We start from the raw sequence: 15,427 nt of genomic DNA on the forward strand, positions 1-15,427 counted from the left end.
TGATACAGTACACTACAGCCCAGAACTTCTGGGCTCAAGTGATCCTCCCACCTCAGCCTGCTAAGTGGCTGGGACTACAAGTGTGCCACTGAACCAAGCTACAAGCAGTTTTTAAGAAACTGTTCCAATGATTCCAACATTTTCTTGAGGAGGTATCTGTTTTTTGAGATACTTTTCATTTTTCCTTATTTTAAAGATAATAACACATTCATTTTAGAGACTTTAGAATATTCAGTAAGACAATAACTTTTTAAAAGAAAAGTCACGTGATTCTACAGTTAAGGGAGAATAATCTTTTCCATCTTTTTTTTATGTGGATACATTTATTGTTTCAATCTGCCTTTTAAAAATCTAATACATCCATACTATTTCATGCTATTTCAGTTATTTTCTCTTTTTGAAATAAGGTCTTACTCTGTCACTTAGGCTGAAGTGTAGTGGCAAGATTTCAGCTCACTGCAAATTTGACCTCTGGGCTTAAGCAGCCCTCCCACCTCAGCCTTGCACAAGTAGTTGGGACTACAGGTATGTGCCACCACACCCAGCTAATTTTTTTATTTTTTGTAGAAACGAAGTCTCACTGTGTTGTCCAGGCTTGTCTTGAATGCCTGGGCTCAAGCGATCCTCCTGCCTTGGCCTCCCAGAATGTTAGGATTACAGGCATAAGCTGCTGCGCCTGGCCCTATTTTAGTTATTTTCAAACAGATTTCTATTTATTTATTTAGAGACAGAGTCTCACTCTGTCACCCAGGCAGTGCAGTAGCGCAATCTCAGCTCACTGCGACCTCCTCCTCCTGGGTTCAAGTGCTTTTCATGCCTCAGCCTCCTGAATAGTTGGAATTACAGGTACGTGCCACCATGCCCAGCTAATTTTTGTATTTTTAGTAGAGACGGGGTTTTGCCATGTTGGCCAGGCTGGTCTCAAACTCCTGACCTCAAGTCATCTGCTCACCTTGGCCTCCCAAAGTGCTGAGATTACAGGTGTGAGTCAACGTGCCTGGCCTATTTTTTTCATTGGTGAATCATATGAATTGAATTTTGAATGTTAAGCCAATCTTTGCCATAATGTATAACCCTTTTTTATGTGGCTGGATTTGATTTTCTCATAATTTGTTTAGGATTTTTGTGATTACGTGCATGAGAAAGTTTGATATAATTTCTTCCTTAAAAGTGTGGGAAAATTTGCTAGTCAAGCCATTTGATTCTGGAAAAGTTTTAATTATCAATTAAATTTCTTTACTAGATATAGGACTTCACAGATTTTCTAATTTTTCTAAGTCAGTTTCAATAAATTATGGAATATTCATTTCATCTGCAAATTCTAATTTACTGGCACAAGTTGTACAGAATAACTGCTCATCCTTTTAATCTCATGGCATCTGTAATGATAGTCTTTTTTCATCTGTGATCCTTATAATGTGCATCTTTATTTTCTTTCTTCTTTTTTTTGAGATGGAGTCTCGCTCTGTTGCCCAGGCTGGAATGCAGTGGCGTAATCTCGACTCACTGCAACCTCTACCTCCCGGGTTCAAGCAATTCTCCTGCCTCAGTCTCCTGAGTAGCTGGGACTACGGGCACACGCCATCACACCCGGCTAATTTTTGTGATTTTAGTAGATATGGGGTTTCACCATATTGGTCAGGCTGGTCTCGAACTCCTGATTTCAGGTGATACACCCAGCTGGGCCTCCCAAAGTGCTAGGATTACAGGCGTGAGCCACTGTGCCCAGCTTTTTTTTTTTTTTTTTTTTTTTCTTATTTGAGTCGGAGTCTTGCTCTGTCCCCGAGGCTGGAGTGCAGTGACACGATCTCGGCCCGCTGCAACCTCCATCTCTGGGTTCAAGCAATTCTCCCGCCTCAATCTCCCAAGTACCTGGGACTACAGGCACCCACCTGCCTGTAGTCATGCCAGGCTAATTTTTGTACTTCTGTAGAGACAGGGTTTCACCATGTTGTTGGCCAGGCTGGTCTTGAACTCATGACCTCAGGTGATCCGCCTGCCTTGGTGTCCCAAAGTGCTAGGATTATAGGCATCAGCCACCTCGTCCAGGCTACTTTATGGTGTTTTGTTTTTTTTTTAGATAGAGTTTCACTCCTGTTGCCCAGGCTGGAGTGCAGCGGTGCCATCTTGGCTCACTGCAGCCTCTGCCTCCCAGGTTCAAGTGATTCTCCTGCTTCAGCCTCCCGAGTAGCTGGGATTGCAGGCATGTACCACCACGCCTGGCTAATTTTGTATTTTTAGTAGAGACGGAGTTTCTCCACGTTGGTCAGGCTGGTCTCCAACTCCCGACCTTGGGTGATCCGTCTGCCTTGGCCTCCCAAAGTGCTGGGATTACTGGCGTGAGCCCCTGTGCCCGGCCTACTTTATGGCTTTTTACCAGAAAAGTTTGCCACCCCATTCTACAGTGTTACTTTTAGGCTCCCAGTGGAAAACTTGGGGTGTTTCACAGGATCTTTCCTCCTCTGCAGACCCATTCCAGTTTTTGTCTCTCCAGCACCTTGATGCTGACAAAAGCTGTGTTTAACTTCTCAACTTTTGGGCTGGGCATGGTTGAGTGAGCCAAGATCATGCACTCCAGCCTGGGTGACAGAGCAGGACTCCATCTAAAAAAACAAACAAACAAAACAAACAAAAAACTTCTCAACTTTTTAGCAGCTGCTTTCTACTTAGCTTTACAGCCTTTTGGCAGCTGCTTCCAAATTGGCAAATATCTGGAGGAGAAAAGTGGTACAGAGTGTTGGGCTTACCTTAATTTATTTGCTTTCTCTATTAGCGTTCCACCAAATCAATAGAACCAGTAGTGTGTGTGTATGTGTGTGTTCACAACATACATATGTATTAGGATATTTATTGCAAGGAATTGGTTCATACAGTGTTGGGGACTAGCTAGGCAAGTCTGAAACCTGTAAGGCAGGTTGCAGCCAGGAGGGGCAGGCTGGAACTCTCGGATAGGAGCAGAAGCTACAGTCTGCAGGCAGAATTTCTTTTTCCTCAGAGAAGTTTCTGTTCTGCCCTTAAGCAACTGATTGGATCAGGCCCACCCAGATTATCTAGGATAATCTTCCTTACTTAAAGTAAGTAACTATAGACTTTAATTGTATCTACCAAATACCTTGACAGCAACACTTGTATGAATAACACTTGTTTGAATAAAGGGACTGTAGCCTAGCCAAGTTGATACATAAAATTGACCATCACATCCTCTCTGTAGGAGTTGACTTCTGGAGTCTGGGCCACTTTACTAGTTGTCTGATGCCTTCAGACAGATTTTTTTTTTCCTGTTTCACTCAGCTTTTCTGAGCACTCTCCAGTAGGAGGTTTATTCTGATAGAAACTTGCCCATTGGTAGCAGCAGAAATCCCGGTGTTCTAGAAAATATTCTGAGGCCAGATGCAGTAGCTCATGCCTATAATCCCAGCACTTTGGGAGGCCAAGGCAGGAGGATTGCTTGAGACTAGCCTGGGCAACAAAGCAAGAACCCATCGCTAAAAAATTAACTTTTTTTTTTGAGACGGAGTCTCGCTCTATCCCTCAGGCTGGAGTGCAGTGGCATAATCTTGGCTCACTGCAACCTCTGCCGCCTGGGTTCAAGTGATTCTCCTGCCTCGGACTCCCAAGTAGCTGGGATTACAGGCATGTGCCACCACACCCAGCTAATTTTTGTATTTTTAGTAGAGACAGGGTTTCGTCATGTTCACCAGGCTGGTCTCGAACTCCTGACCTTAGGTGATCCACCCACCTTGGCCTCCCAGAGTGTTGGGATTACAGGCTTGAGCCACCACGCCCAGCCATTTTTTTTTTTTTTTTTTTAAGAGACGGGGTCTTGCTCTGTCACCCACAGTGGCATATAGTGGTGCTATCACAGCTCACTGCAGTTTTGACCTCCTGAGCTCAAATAACCTTCCTGCCTCAGCCTCCTGAGTAGCTGGGACTATAAGTGTGCACAACCATGCCTGGAAAAAAGATGGTAAAGAGCCTGTGGAGCCTGTAGCCCACTCCTGAGTAGCTGGGACTACAGGTGTGCACAACCGTATCTGGAAAAAAGAGATGGTAAAGAGATGGGAATCTTGGTGTGTTGTCCAGGCTAGTCTCATGTAATCCTCCCATGTTGGTGTCTTGAGTAGCTGGGACTGCAGTCATATGCCACTGTGCCTGGCTAATTTTTTTTCTTTCTTTTTGTTGAGACGGGGTTTTGCCATGTGGCCCAGCCTGGTCTGGAACTCCTGGTCCCAAGCGATCCACCTGCCCAAAGTTCTCGGATTACAGGTGTGAGCCTCCATGCCCGGCCTAATTTTTTATGTTTTGGAGAGATGGGGGTCTCACTGTGTTGCCAAGGCTGGTCTCAAATTCCTGGGCTCAGGCAGTCCTCCCACCTTGGCCTCCTAAAGTACAGGGATTGCATGTGTGAGCCATTGGGGGCTGTATTCTTGAATTAATGAAGATACTATGTAGTCCTTTAAATCACTCATCTGATGCTTTTCAGAGATTCCCACATTACCTTCCTCAGTCATATTGTGGAATTGAGAATTGGGATGGTTTCTTGTAATTTTACTAATGCTGAGCATTAAAGAAGGCCTTGCTATTTTTAAATCTGTATCCTAATCAAATATTGAGGCCGGGTAAGGGGCCTCGCGCCTATAATTCCAATGCTTTGGGAGGCCCAGGTGGGATGATTGCTTGAGCCCACAAGTTAGAGACCAGTTTAGGCAACATAGTGAGACTCCCATCTCTACTTAAAATAGAATTTAAAAAATTAGCTGGGCATGGTTGTGCATACCTGTAATCCCAGCTACTTGGGAGGCTGAGGCAGGAAGATTGCTTGAGCCCAGGAGTTGGAGGCTACAGTGAGCCATGATCTGCCACTGCAAAAATGTCAAGAAGTCTGGAAATAGTGTTAAATGCAAAACCGTGGCAAGAATTGTAGATTTAATATGCTGATCAAAGAAGGGAATTTATGGTACTTGTCTTTAATATTTAAAGGGTTGGAAGTGATGGAAGGATATGTTTTTCCAGGGGATGGGATTAAACTAGTGCATGGAAGTCACGGTGGGTGTAATAGACTATTTTTGGATATTTTTAGGTAGACTGGGATGAACTAGTAGAGGTGTTTTGTAGTCTTGGGTGGAAGGTTTGGGATCCCAGATTTTGAGGTTCACGATTGGTAAAATTGTGGCGGGTGGGTGATTGGGAGACCATCATAAGGTTGCTGGCATTTTATTTTGTCATGTAAGGGCATTAAAAAATCTAGCCTTGTATTTCGAGACAGGGTCTTGCTCTGTTGCCCAGGCTGGAATGCAGTGTGGCATGATCATGACTGACTACAGTCTCAGCCTTCTAGGCTCAAGCCGTCCTCCCATCTCAACCTCCCGAGTAGCTGGGACTACAGGCATGAGCCACCATGCCCAGCTAATTTTTTTAATTTTTATTTTTGTAGAGAAAGGTCTAGGCTGGGTGCGGTGGCTCATGCCTATAATCCCAGCACTTTGGGAGGCTGAGGTGGGCGGATCACCTGAGGTCGAGAGTTCGAGACCAGCCTGACTAACATGGAGAAACCCTGTCTCTACTAAAAATAAAAAAAAAATTAGCTGGGCGTGGGGGTGCATGTCTGTAATCCTAGCTATTCAGGAGGCTAAGGCAGGAGAATTGCTTGAACCTGGGAGGCAGAGGTTGCAGTGAGCCGAGATGGTGCCACTGCACCCCAGCCTGGGCAACAAGAGCAAAACTCCATCTCAAAAACAAAAAGAAAGAAAGGTCTTGCTATGTTGCCCAGGCTGGTCTCGAACTCCTGGGCTCAAGCGATCCTCCTGCCTTGGCCTCCCAAAGACCTGGGATTACAGGCGTCAGCCATGGTGTCTGGACTATTACATTTTTAAAGAAGGCATTTTTGGCCAAGTGAGGTGGTCATGCCTGTAATCCCAACACTTGGGGAGACCAAGGTGGCAGGATGGCTTGATCCCAGGAGCTTGAGACTGGCCTGGGCAACATAGTGACACCCTGCCTCTACAGAATTTAAAAAGGGGGAAAAAAATCAGCCAGGCGTGGTGGCACGTACCTGTGGTTCCAGCTACTTGGGAGGCTGAAGTGGGAGGATTGCTTGAGCCTGGGAGTCCAAGTCTGTTTTTTCTTTTTTTATACTGACCACTATACTAATGAAGGAAAAAAATACATTTTTAATATTAAAAAAGAAGTGAAGATGGCTGGGCACCATGGCCCACACCTGTAATCCCAGCACTTTGGGAGGCCGAGGTGGGTAGATCACTTGATCAAGGTCAGGAGTTCAAGACCTGCCTGGCCAATGTAGTGAAACCCCATCTCTACTAAAAATATAATAGTGCTTCTTTTTCCTAAAAAGTTATTAGATTGATGATGTCTTAGTGTCAAGTGTCTTAGGACTCAGAAAATGGTGTGTGGGTTACTTTATCTACATTGGACTAATTTTTGACAAGACTGCATGAAAGCTTTTGACAGCAATTGGTGCTGGTCCTTGAACTAGATGACCTTTACACTGTCTTCTGACAGTGATTTGTGGATTGTCTATAAACATGAATTTTCTACATGTTAGCTCTGTTACTACAGTACTGATTTATGGATCTGTCCTCTAAAGCCTTCAGCTCTTTTCTTGCCATATAAATGCTTAGCTCTTTTCTATAAAATAATCTACTGTATTGGCTAATATACTTTCAATTTTTTAATTGCACTGCTTTAAAAAATGTTATTACTAATAGTATATCCCCTGGATTTCCTAGAAGTTTGTCTTTGAATTATTCTTTACAGCCTATGTAGTTGTTCCTTTAGAGACTTTTAGGTAATAGCCAAGTAGAGGAGTATCCTGGACATTGAAGACGTTACCCTGGAAATTCTATTGTATGTTGACCAGCTTTTTCGTAGGACTTGTGAGCTTTCTTTGACCTATTATGTGCCTCGGATTGTTCTCCTTAAGGTTTCATTAGAATGACCTTAACTAGTTAAGTTCAATCAAAAGAGGAAGCACCCCACATGGAAATTGTAGAATTCCATCTAACCAGTATTTAGGTAATAAAGTTGAAAGAAGTTACAGCAGAATTAGATATCTTTTTTTTTCTTTTTCCTGAGACGGAGCCTGTAGCCCAGGCTGGAGTACAGTGGCGTGATCTCAGCTCAGTGCAACCTCCACCTCACAGGTTCCAGCAATTCTGCCTCGGCCTCCTGCGTAGCTAGAACTACAGGTCCCACCACCACACCCAGCTAATTTTTTTGTACTTTTAATAGAGATAGGGTTTCACCATGTTGGCCAGGCTGGTCTCGAACTGCCATGCTGGTCAGGCTGGTTTCAAACTGCTGACCTCAAGTGATCCACCTACCTCAGCCTCCCAAAGTGTTGGGATTACAGGCATGAGCCACCGAACCCGGCCTCACAATTAGATCTTAATTTGAACTCAGATTGTAAAATCAACCCCCATCTGGCGGTATTTGATTTAGAGGCTCTGTTGTAGCAATTATTTAAAGAGGAAAGGTGCTAGATGTGCCCATTATCAGCACAGAAAGATTATATGTCCTAGCCCCAGCTCTTCAGCTTGGAATCATATTTCCAGTCCTGTAAAACTTACATAGAAATGTTGAAGTGAATTATACCTGTAAGAAGCAGTGGCACTGCATGGTGGTAAACAGCATAGACTATGAAGCCAGAAGTCTGGCTCCACTGCTTGTTAGCTTTGTGACTGTCGGAGCTTTCCTTAACCTCCTTCTTCCCTCAGTTTTCTTATGTGTAAAATGAGGGTAACAATGGCATCTACCTCATAAAGTTTTTTGAGTATTAAATAATATTTATAAAGTACTTAAATAATATATAGTGCATGATATGTGTTAAATCAATAAAGTTTAAGTCCATCTGGACTTAGGATGTAATGTTTGCAGTAATTTGACATATGAAAGAATCCAGCAGATTAATTTGTGATTCTCATTTAAGATATGGTCTTGAGTAATTGGGTTTAGATTTGATTATTAGTTTAAGAATGCCAGAAAACTTTGCTAAGTTTGAAAAGTGTTGTAATATTTAGGACCTTTTTATGTGCACTATATTTATAAGTTTAATTTTTTAAACATCTACCAGAGCTTTTTGAGTACTTACAGATTTGCTTGGTAGGCATTTGAAGTGCTAACATAGGAAAAGAGCATATATTAAGCTAAATGTACTGAAGATGTTTGATGGGAATGCCAAATTTAGGGGATTCATGTTTTATATTTAAACTGGAGGTGGGTACAAGAGTTTTTATTATATGGTTCTTTAAATCTTTTTATATGTAGTACATTAATATTTTTAAATTAGGTAATTAGGCTGATACAGTTATAAAAAATATTTAAGGGTCTTTAGACTGTTAATATACTGAACTTAAGGTCTTAATGTAAATCCAAGTAACTCATATAGTCTTTTATGTGCACAAAAGCTGTCTTTCAACGTAAGTTATATTGACAAAAAAGTTCTGAGGGTAGTAAGTTAGGAGTGTCAAATAGAGGAGACAGGAAAATTTATCCAAGCAATTCTAATCTTGTCACTCTGTCATTGTACTTTTATCTGTCAGCTTGTTAGCCTGGCCTGTGATTTGTAGAGAAGAAGGAAGGAAAAGGGAAGTGGAGTCAGAGGAGTACCAGCTTTCCTGTGGAATTGTAATGCCTTCTTCTCTCCTACTTCTCTTGTTACGATTTTTTTCCAAGGTAGAAATGAGGAACAGAAATAGTCCTGTCCACAGATATCCTTTGAATTTTCTGCCTTGCCAAGCTTGTGTAGTTTTTTGCCTTAAATTCTATTTTGTAGGCTATTAATATAGCTTCACCAACTCTCTTTTGGGTATTTGCCCCTTTTCCATCCTTCGCCATTTTTCTGTTGTGTTAGTTTCATGTATTTTCATAACCCTTGTGGGGTATTATGATAACAACTCTTTGTAGTCTGTTACAGATACAGTTTTTCAAGTCTCTTATCTTTGTTTACAGGATCCTTTGCCATACAAAAGTTTTTAAGTGTTTCGTGGTCAGATTTGTCTTTCTCATTTAGCTTTTGGGTTTTGGGTCTTGATTAAAAAGGCTTCCCAACCCCTAGATTGTAATCTCCTTGAACATTCTTGGAAAAGAATATTGTTGTGATTCAACTTTTCATCCATGAAATGAAAAGATGATACTGGAACAGCAGTTCACAGACATCGCCAGTCAGTGGGAGATCACTTGAGGAGTGTGTCACAAATTCAGATTCTCCAGACCCAACTAAAGACATATTGAATAAGAATCTCTGGGGAATGGGGCCCAAGAAGATGTTTTAACAAGTTCCTCTCAGTGATTCTGATTATCAGCTGGATTTGAGAACCACTGGACAATATGATCACTGAGGTCTCTTCTGATTCTAAAATATCACTTCTGTGTTATGTAACTCTTAAATAATACATTATCTCAACAACTAGATTGTAAGCTCTTTGAAGGTGAGCAAGACCACGTCTTAGGTAATACCCTTTTCTTTGCCGTCAGCCCAATAAGATCCTTACTACCTCACTCCTAGACAATTTAAGTAACCTCCTCTTATAGCCCCCTCCAGTCTGTTTGTGGTCTTACTTATCTTAAAGCAACATTTTGAACATGACACCTTCCTGCAGAAGCTTTGGCTACAAGACAAAATCCTATTTTACCTTATAATCTAAGTGCCTCTGTAAACTGGCCCCAACTTTTCGTCTTTAGCTTTACCCAAGGTAGTGTGTACAACTATCTAAGCTGTGCTTTATACAGCTCCTTAGATGACGATGTGCATGGTCTTCCCTGGAATTGTATGATATGGTAGTAACCTTGATTTTTCCCACCCTTTTGCATTAATCCTTCACTCTAGCCTGATTGGTTTACTTTCTCTTTCATATACTAATAAAGCCTTGTTTATTCTTATTTACCTGCCAGTTATTTGTCATTCATCTTGCCTGGAATGCCCTTTTTCCCTTTTCTGTATCTAATCTCTGCATATTAATAGCTACACAGTGGAGTATTAGGCAGACATAATAAAGAATGAGGAAGATCTGTATGAACTCCCATGGAGTGATCTCTAGGATATACTGTTAAGTAATATAACAAGGTACAAAATAGGGTATTTTATTTGGTAGAATATGGTATTCTATCTTTTGTATAAGAGAAAAAAGGAGTTAAGAATACATGTATATACACACATGTATTTGCTTATGTCTGCAAAGAGAAACATACAAAACATGCAAGATAAACTAACAAAACCAGTGCTGTATTTTGAATGTATATGTCCCTCCAAAATTGTTATGTTGGAACTTAAACCCCCAAGGTGATACTATTGAGAGGGAAGACCCTTAGGAGGTGATCAGGCCTTATAAAAGGGGATTGAAGGAACCTAGCTAGCCCTTTTCCTTCCATCATGTGAGGATGTCTAGACACAATCATCTTTGAGGAACAGGACCTCACCAGACACCCGATTTGCTAGCATCTTAATCTTGCTTGGATTTCTTAGCCTCCAGAACTGTGAGAAAATATATTTCTGTTCTTTATAAATTACCCAGTCTCAGGCACTTTGCTTATAGCAGCACAAATGGACTAAGACAACTGGTTATCTGCAAGGAATAAATAGGAACAGATTGAGAGGGAAAGGGGGAAGGACAGAGACTTCTCTGAACATTCCTTTTTTATGGGTCTTCAACTTCTGAACCGTGTAAATGTTTTACATATTCAGGAAATACATTTTAAAAATAATGGAAAAATGCAATAATTGAATATAAAGGGAAACAAATGAAACCTACCTTACAGAACATACAGAGAAAAAATATACAGTAACTTTTGAATATAGCATGCTGACTATATCCTTAGTGGGATATGCTTTAAGGACAAAAAGAACTGCCCCCCCGATCAAAACACCTAAACTTACTAGGTTTATTGTTACTAGTAATTTGACATTATAATTCTGAAACTAGTCTGTGAATCAAGAATTTCAATGTGAGGGAAAAGATACACTAATATAAAATGAGTTAGGAAAAACCAGTATTAAATTTGAACTGAAAATATCAGTATAAACTCGATTGACGAATGAATGAGAGAGACTAGGTCTTGCTCTGTCACCCGGGGTTGGAGTACAATAGCATGATAATGGGTTACTACAGCCTTGACCTCCCAGGCTCAAGTGATCCTCCTGCCACAGCCTCCTGAGCAGCTGAGACAAGTGTACATCATCACACACCCAGCTAATTTCTTATCTTTTGTAGAGACTCAGTACTTTTGGAATATGGTAGCCTCTTACTGTGAGTTAATAATAGTACTAGAAGGAGGTCTTGTAGACATTTTAGATTTCCCCCATCCCCCTCCGTTTCCCTTCCCCCAACCTTCATCCCATTTTAACCTATTCCCAGAAATTCTGGGTGTCACCAGACAGCATTATGTGCAGCAAAACAGAAAACCTGCTTAATAGAAAACATTAGCAGAGTTCTCTAATATTAGCATGCATAAAGAAAAGCACAATGAAACTAGACCAAGTGGTTTTCACATAAGAACAGACTGGAAGGCCTAGGATTTTTCAGTTTGGAATGAAGGTTTGGCAAAGATATAATTACTTCTTAAGTTTGATTATGGGGTATGGGTTATTTACCATGGGCAAATTAGCTTATTTACCAAATTCTGTGGCATCCTACTTCATCTTCACCTTCCACATCCTACACAGAGTGGAGATATGGTCCTAAGTATAAATAAGGGTACTGCCTTTTAAAAGATCATGTCTTTGCACTATTAACTTAAGAAACGGTGGCTCACGCCTGTAATCCCAGCACTTTGGGAGGCTGAGGCGGATGAATCACGAGGTCAGGAGATCGAGACCATCCTGGCCACCATGATGAAGCCCCGTCTGTACTAAAAATACAAAAAGTAGCCAGGTGTGGTGGTGCGCACCTGTAATCCCAGCTACTTGGGAGGCTGAGGCAGGAGAATCGCTTGAACCAGGGAGACGGAGGTTGCAGTGAGCTGAGATCGTACCACTGCACTCCAGCCTGGGCAAGAAGGGTGAGATTCCGTCTCAAAAACAAAAACAAAAAAACAGTATGAAAGCATTATGCTTTTGAGATACATCAATATTATTGCCCCCACCCCATTCCAACTAGGTTTTTTTTTTTTTTTTTTAAATCTGAGTAGCTCAATGGTAGGATATTGAATTTAAGGGAATAGTGATCTAGGTAAATATCTTGTTCAGAAATAATTGACTAGGAGAAATTGCAAATAAGAAAATATATAAATTTGTTATCTACAGGTTATTGTGGATTCATACTCAAGATGACTGTTCTAGAGAGAAACCAGTGCATTCTTTTTTAGGTGCAAGGAATATGTGGAGATAATTCCACTATCAAAGACTGTATGTAAATTTTCCAAGATGGATAGATGATGGTGCTAAAACTGTTTTGCTGTTCCAGGTCAGTAAAATCAAGATTCAACAAACTATGGGCCTTCATGAGAAGCCTGTGAAATAAATAATAAAATATATACTCTTAAAATATATAGCTCTTTTGAGTGTGTAAAATGCTTTCACAGAATGTATGGAAGTGAAGCATAAACTGGGCTTGCTGGATGTTAAGTTTTCTTTGCTTCACAGCTGTATATTCTGGGTTCCATTATTAATATATTTTTTAACTCTTGCTGCTTTTCCAAAGCAGTCTCTTCAGTTACTGTTAAGCTATAACAGAGGGTGGTGAACCTTTGGTTCTTTCACATTGCTGTGACCTTCAGAGTTCTGTTGATCAAAAAATAGTTTTGCAGCAATAGAGAATTATATTGTTGTTGAAGTGTTTTGTTTGTTTGTTTCTTTTCTTTTTTTTTTTTTTTTTTTGAGACGGAGTCTCTCTCTGTCACCCAGGCTGGAGTGGTCTCGGCTCACTGTAATCTCCGCCTCCGGGGTTCAAGCGATTCTCCTGCCTCAGCCTCCTGAGTAGCTGTGACTACAGGTGCACACCACCACACCCAGCTAATTTTTGTATTTTTAGTAGATACAGGGTTTCACCATGTTGGCCAGGATGGTCTCAATCTTCTCACCTCGTGATCTGCCTGCCTCGGCCTCCCAAAGTGCTGGGATGACAGGGGTGAGCCACTGTGCCTGGCTGTGTTTTGCTTCTTTTCTTCTTTCTTTTTTTTTTGAAACAGGGTCTTGCTCTGCTGCTCAGGCTGGAGTGCAGTGGTAAAATCACAGTTCACTACAGCCTTGACCTCCTGGGCTTAATCATCCTCCCGCCTCAGCCTCCCAAGTAGCTGGGACTACAGGCATGCGCCACCACGTCTGGCTAATTTTTAAATTTTTTTTAGAGATGAGGTCTTACTGTATTACCCAGGCTGGTCTTGAACTCTCAGGCTCAAGAGATCCTCCTGCCTTGGCCTCCCAAAGTTCTGAGATTACAGGTGTGAGCCACTGCGCCTTGCCTTTTTTTCTTTTTTTTCCCCCCTTCAATCTGTTCTGAGGACCAAGATTCATTTGCGGGATGGCTACAGAAGTGAACCAGGGTAGGCAATGAAAATATCATTCAAAGTTGAATGAAGCATCCATGCTGGAAAGGGAATAGAAACCTTACTATTATATTTAAACTGCCTGCTCTGGTTTGTTGAAGAACTCGGTGTCAGTTTGCTTCTTAGGTTCCATAGGTCAAGAGATTTTTGTTCCATCATTCTGGGATTTTAGAGGAAACAGAGTTTATAGGGGACTTTGGGAAATGCTGGGTTAGGTGCTATCTGAAAGTATGTGCCATTAAACATTAATCCTGGGTTGGGCGTGGTCTCTCACACCTGTAATCCCAGCACTTTAGGAGGCTGAGGCGGGTGGATCACCTGAGGTCAGGAGTTTGAGACCAGCCGGGCCAACATGGTGAAACCTCATGTCTACTAAAAATACAAAAATTAGCAGGGTGTGGTGGTGGGTGACTGTAATCCCATCTACTCGGGAGGCTGAGACAGGAGCATGGTGTGAACCTGGGAGGTGGAGGTTGCAGTGAGCCGAGATCACACCATTGCACTCCGGCCTGTACAACGAGTGAGAGACTCTGTCTCTGAAAAAAATAAATTTCTTCCTTTTCTTTTTTTTTTTTTTTGAGGCGGAGTTTTGCACTTTCACCCAGGCTGGCTCACTGCAACCTCCACCTCCCAGGTTCACGCCATTCTCCTGCCTCAGCCTCCTGAGTAGCTGGGACTACAGGTGCTCCCCCACCACGCCCGGGTAATTTTTTGTATTTTTAATAGAGATGGGGTTTCACCGTGTTAGCCAGGATGGTCTCGATCTCCTGACCTTGTGATCCGCCCACGTTGGCCTCCCAAAGTGCTGGTATTACAGGCGTGAGCCACTGCGCCCGGCCCTGAAGGATTTCTTGAAAAAAGAAATTCTGAAACCAAATCCATTTGGGAAAACTCTGCAAATTGAATCCTCTCTTGGAGTTCCATAGTACACTCTGATCTTATTCATCAAAGCATTTGTTTGTTATAAACAACTTAAATATTCATAGGGAGGAGAGTAAAATTGTATTAGTAGAATATTATACAGCCCTTAAAAACAGATGAACTAGATCTCAATCTTCAATCATAGATGGTTCTCAAGAACATTTAGAAAAACATTACAGAATGAGAATGATGCGTATAGTGTATAATTTGTGTGTTTTTAAAAAACTATATGCTTTCCCCAGTATATCTGTATAATAAATGTGCATTTTAATAAAGTCTAAAAGGATTCATACCAAGTAATGATAGTTACTTGGAGAAATGACTGGGATTGGGAATGATGATCAAAAGGTCCTTTTTCACATTATCTATAAGGTTTGAATTTTCTTGGGAATATATCTGTGTATTACTTATAATAAAAATTAATTAAATGCAAATACCTTTTAAGTGCTGAGAAAGTTACTTTATTTTCCCTCACTGGTGATACCTACCCTGCTAAACTCCAAGTACATCCATTTATTAATTCACCATATACAAATTAAACTGATTTTGGAGCCCTGGTTTTATAAACTAGGACATTTTTTATTCCATGATAACAAAATGATTTTCTTACATTATGAGATTAAATTAAGTGGCTTATACAGTCTAGTCCATGCAAGTTCTCAAGAGGCAGGCTTAGTCAAGCTTATTGTGTGTTGGTTCAAGAGATCTTTTCGAGTGCAACAAAGAGAAGTTTGAACTTGGTTCTTGAGCAGCTAGAGGAGCTGTAAGTAGATTGGAACATTATGGTTTAAAACCAGTTAAGATTAAAGAAGCAGACCATCTTTGGTAATGTTCTTTCCAATTCCATGGACCTCATTCTTTATCTTATTCTCTAGACTTGATTTTGACATCTGAGCCAAACTTGAAGGCATTGGTGGTTCTGTTTGACTTTACCAGTCGCCAAGCATCAACTTTAAATGACTGCATTTTTGTAATATAAATACTTTTTTTAAGAAAGGATAATTGTGAA

The 15,427-nt window shown here is 41.2% G+C and overlaps 1 protein-coding gene across 1 annotated transcript in view; it reads left to right on the forward strand.

Moving 5' to 3' along the window:
- The first annotated feature begins 407 nt into the window (after positions 1–407).
- KCTD20 (potassium channel tetramerization domain containing 20) overlaps positions 408–15,427 on the forward strand; it is a 34,345-nt gene continuing 19,325 nt past the window's right edge. The window contains exon 1 of the mRNA XM_011986589.1: positions 408–525. The gene's annotated coding sequence lies outside the window, so the exon portion shown is untranslated. The remainder of the gene's footprint in view (positions 526–15,427) is intronic.

The sequence above is a fragment of the Mandrillus leucophaeus genome, unplaced genomic scaffold (assembly GCF_000951045.1).
Source record: "Mandrillus leucophaeus isolate KB7577 unplaced genomic scaffold, Mleu.le_1.0 Scaffold3, whole genome shotgun sequence".
NCBI classification, from domain to species: Eukaryota; Metazoa; Chordata; class Mammalia; order Primates; family Cercopithecidae; genus Mandrillus; species Mandrillus leucophaeus.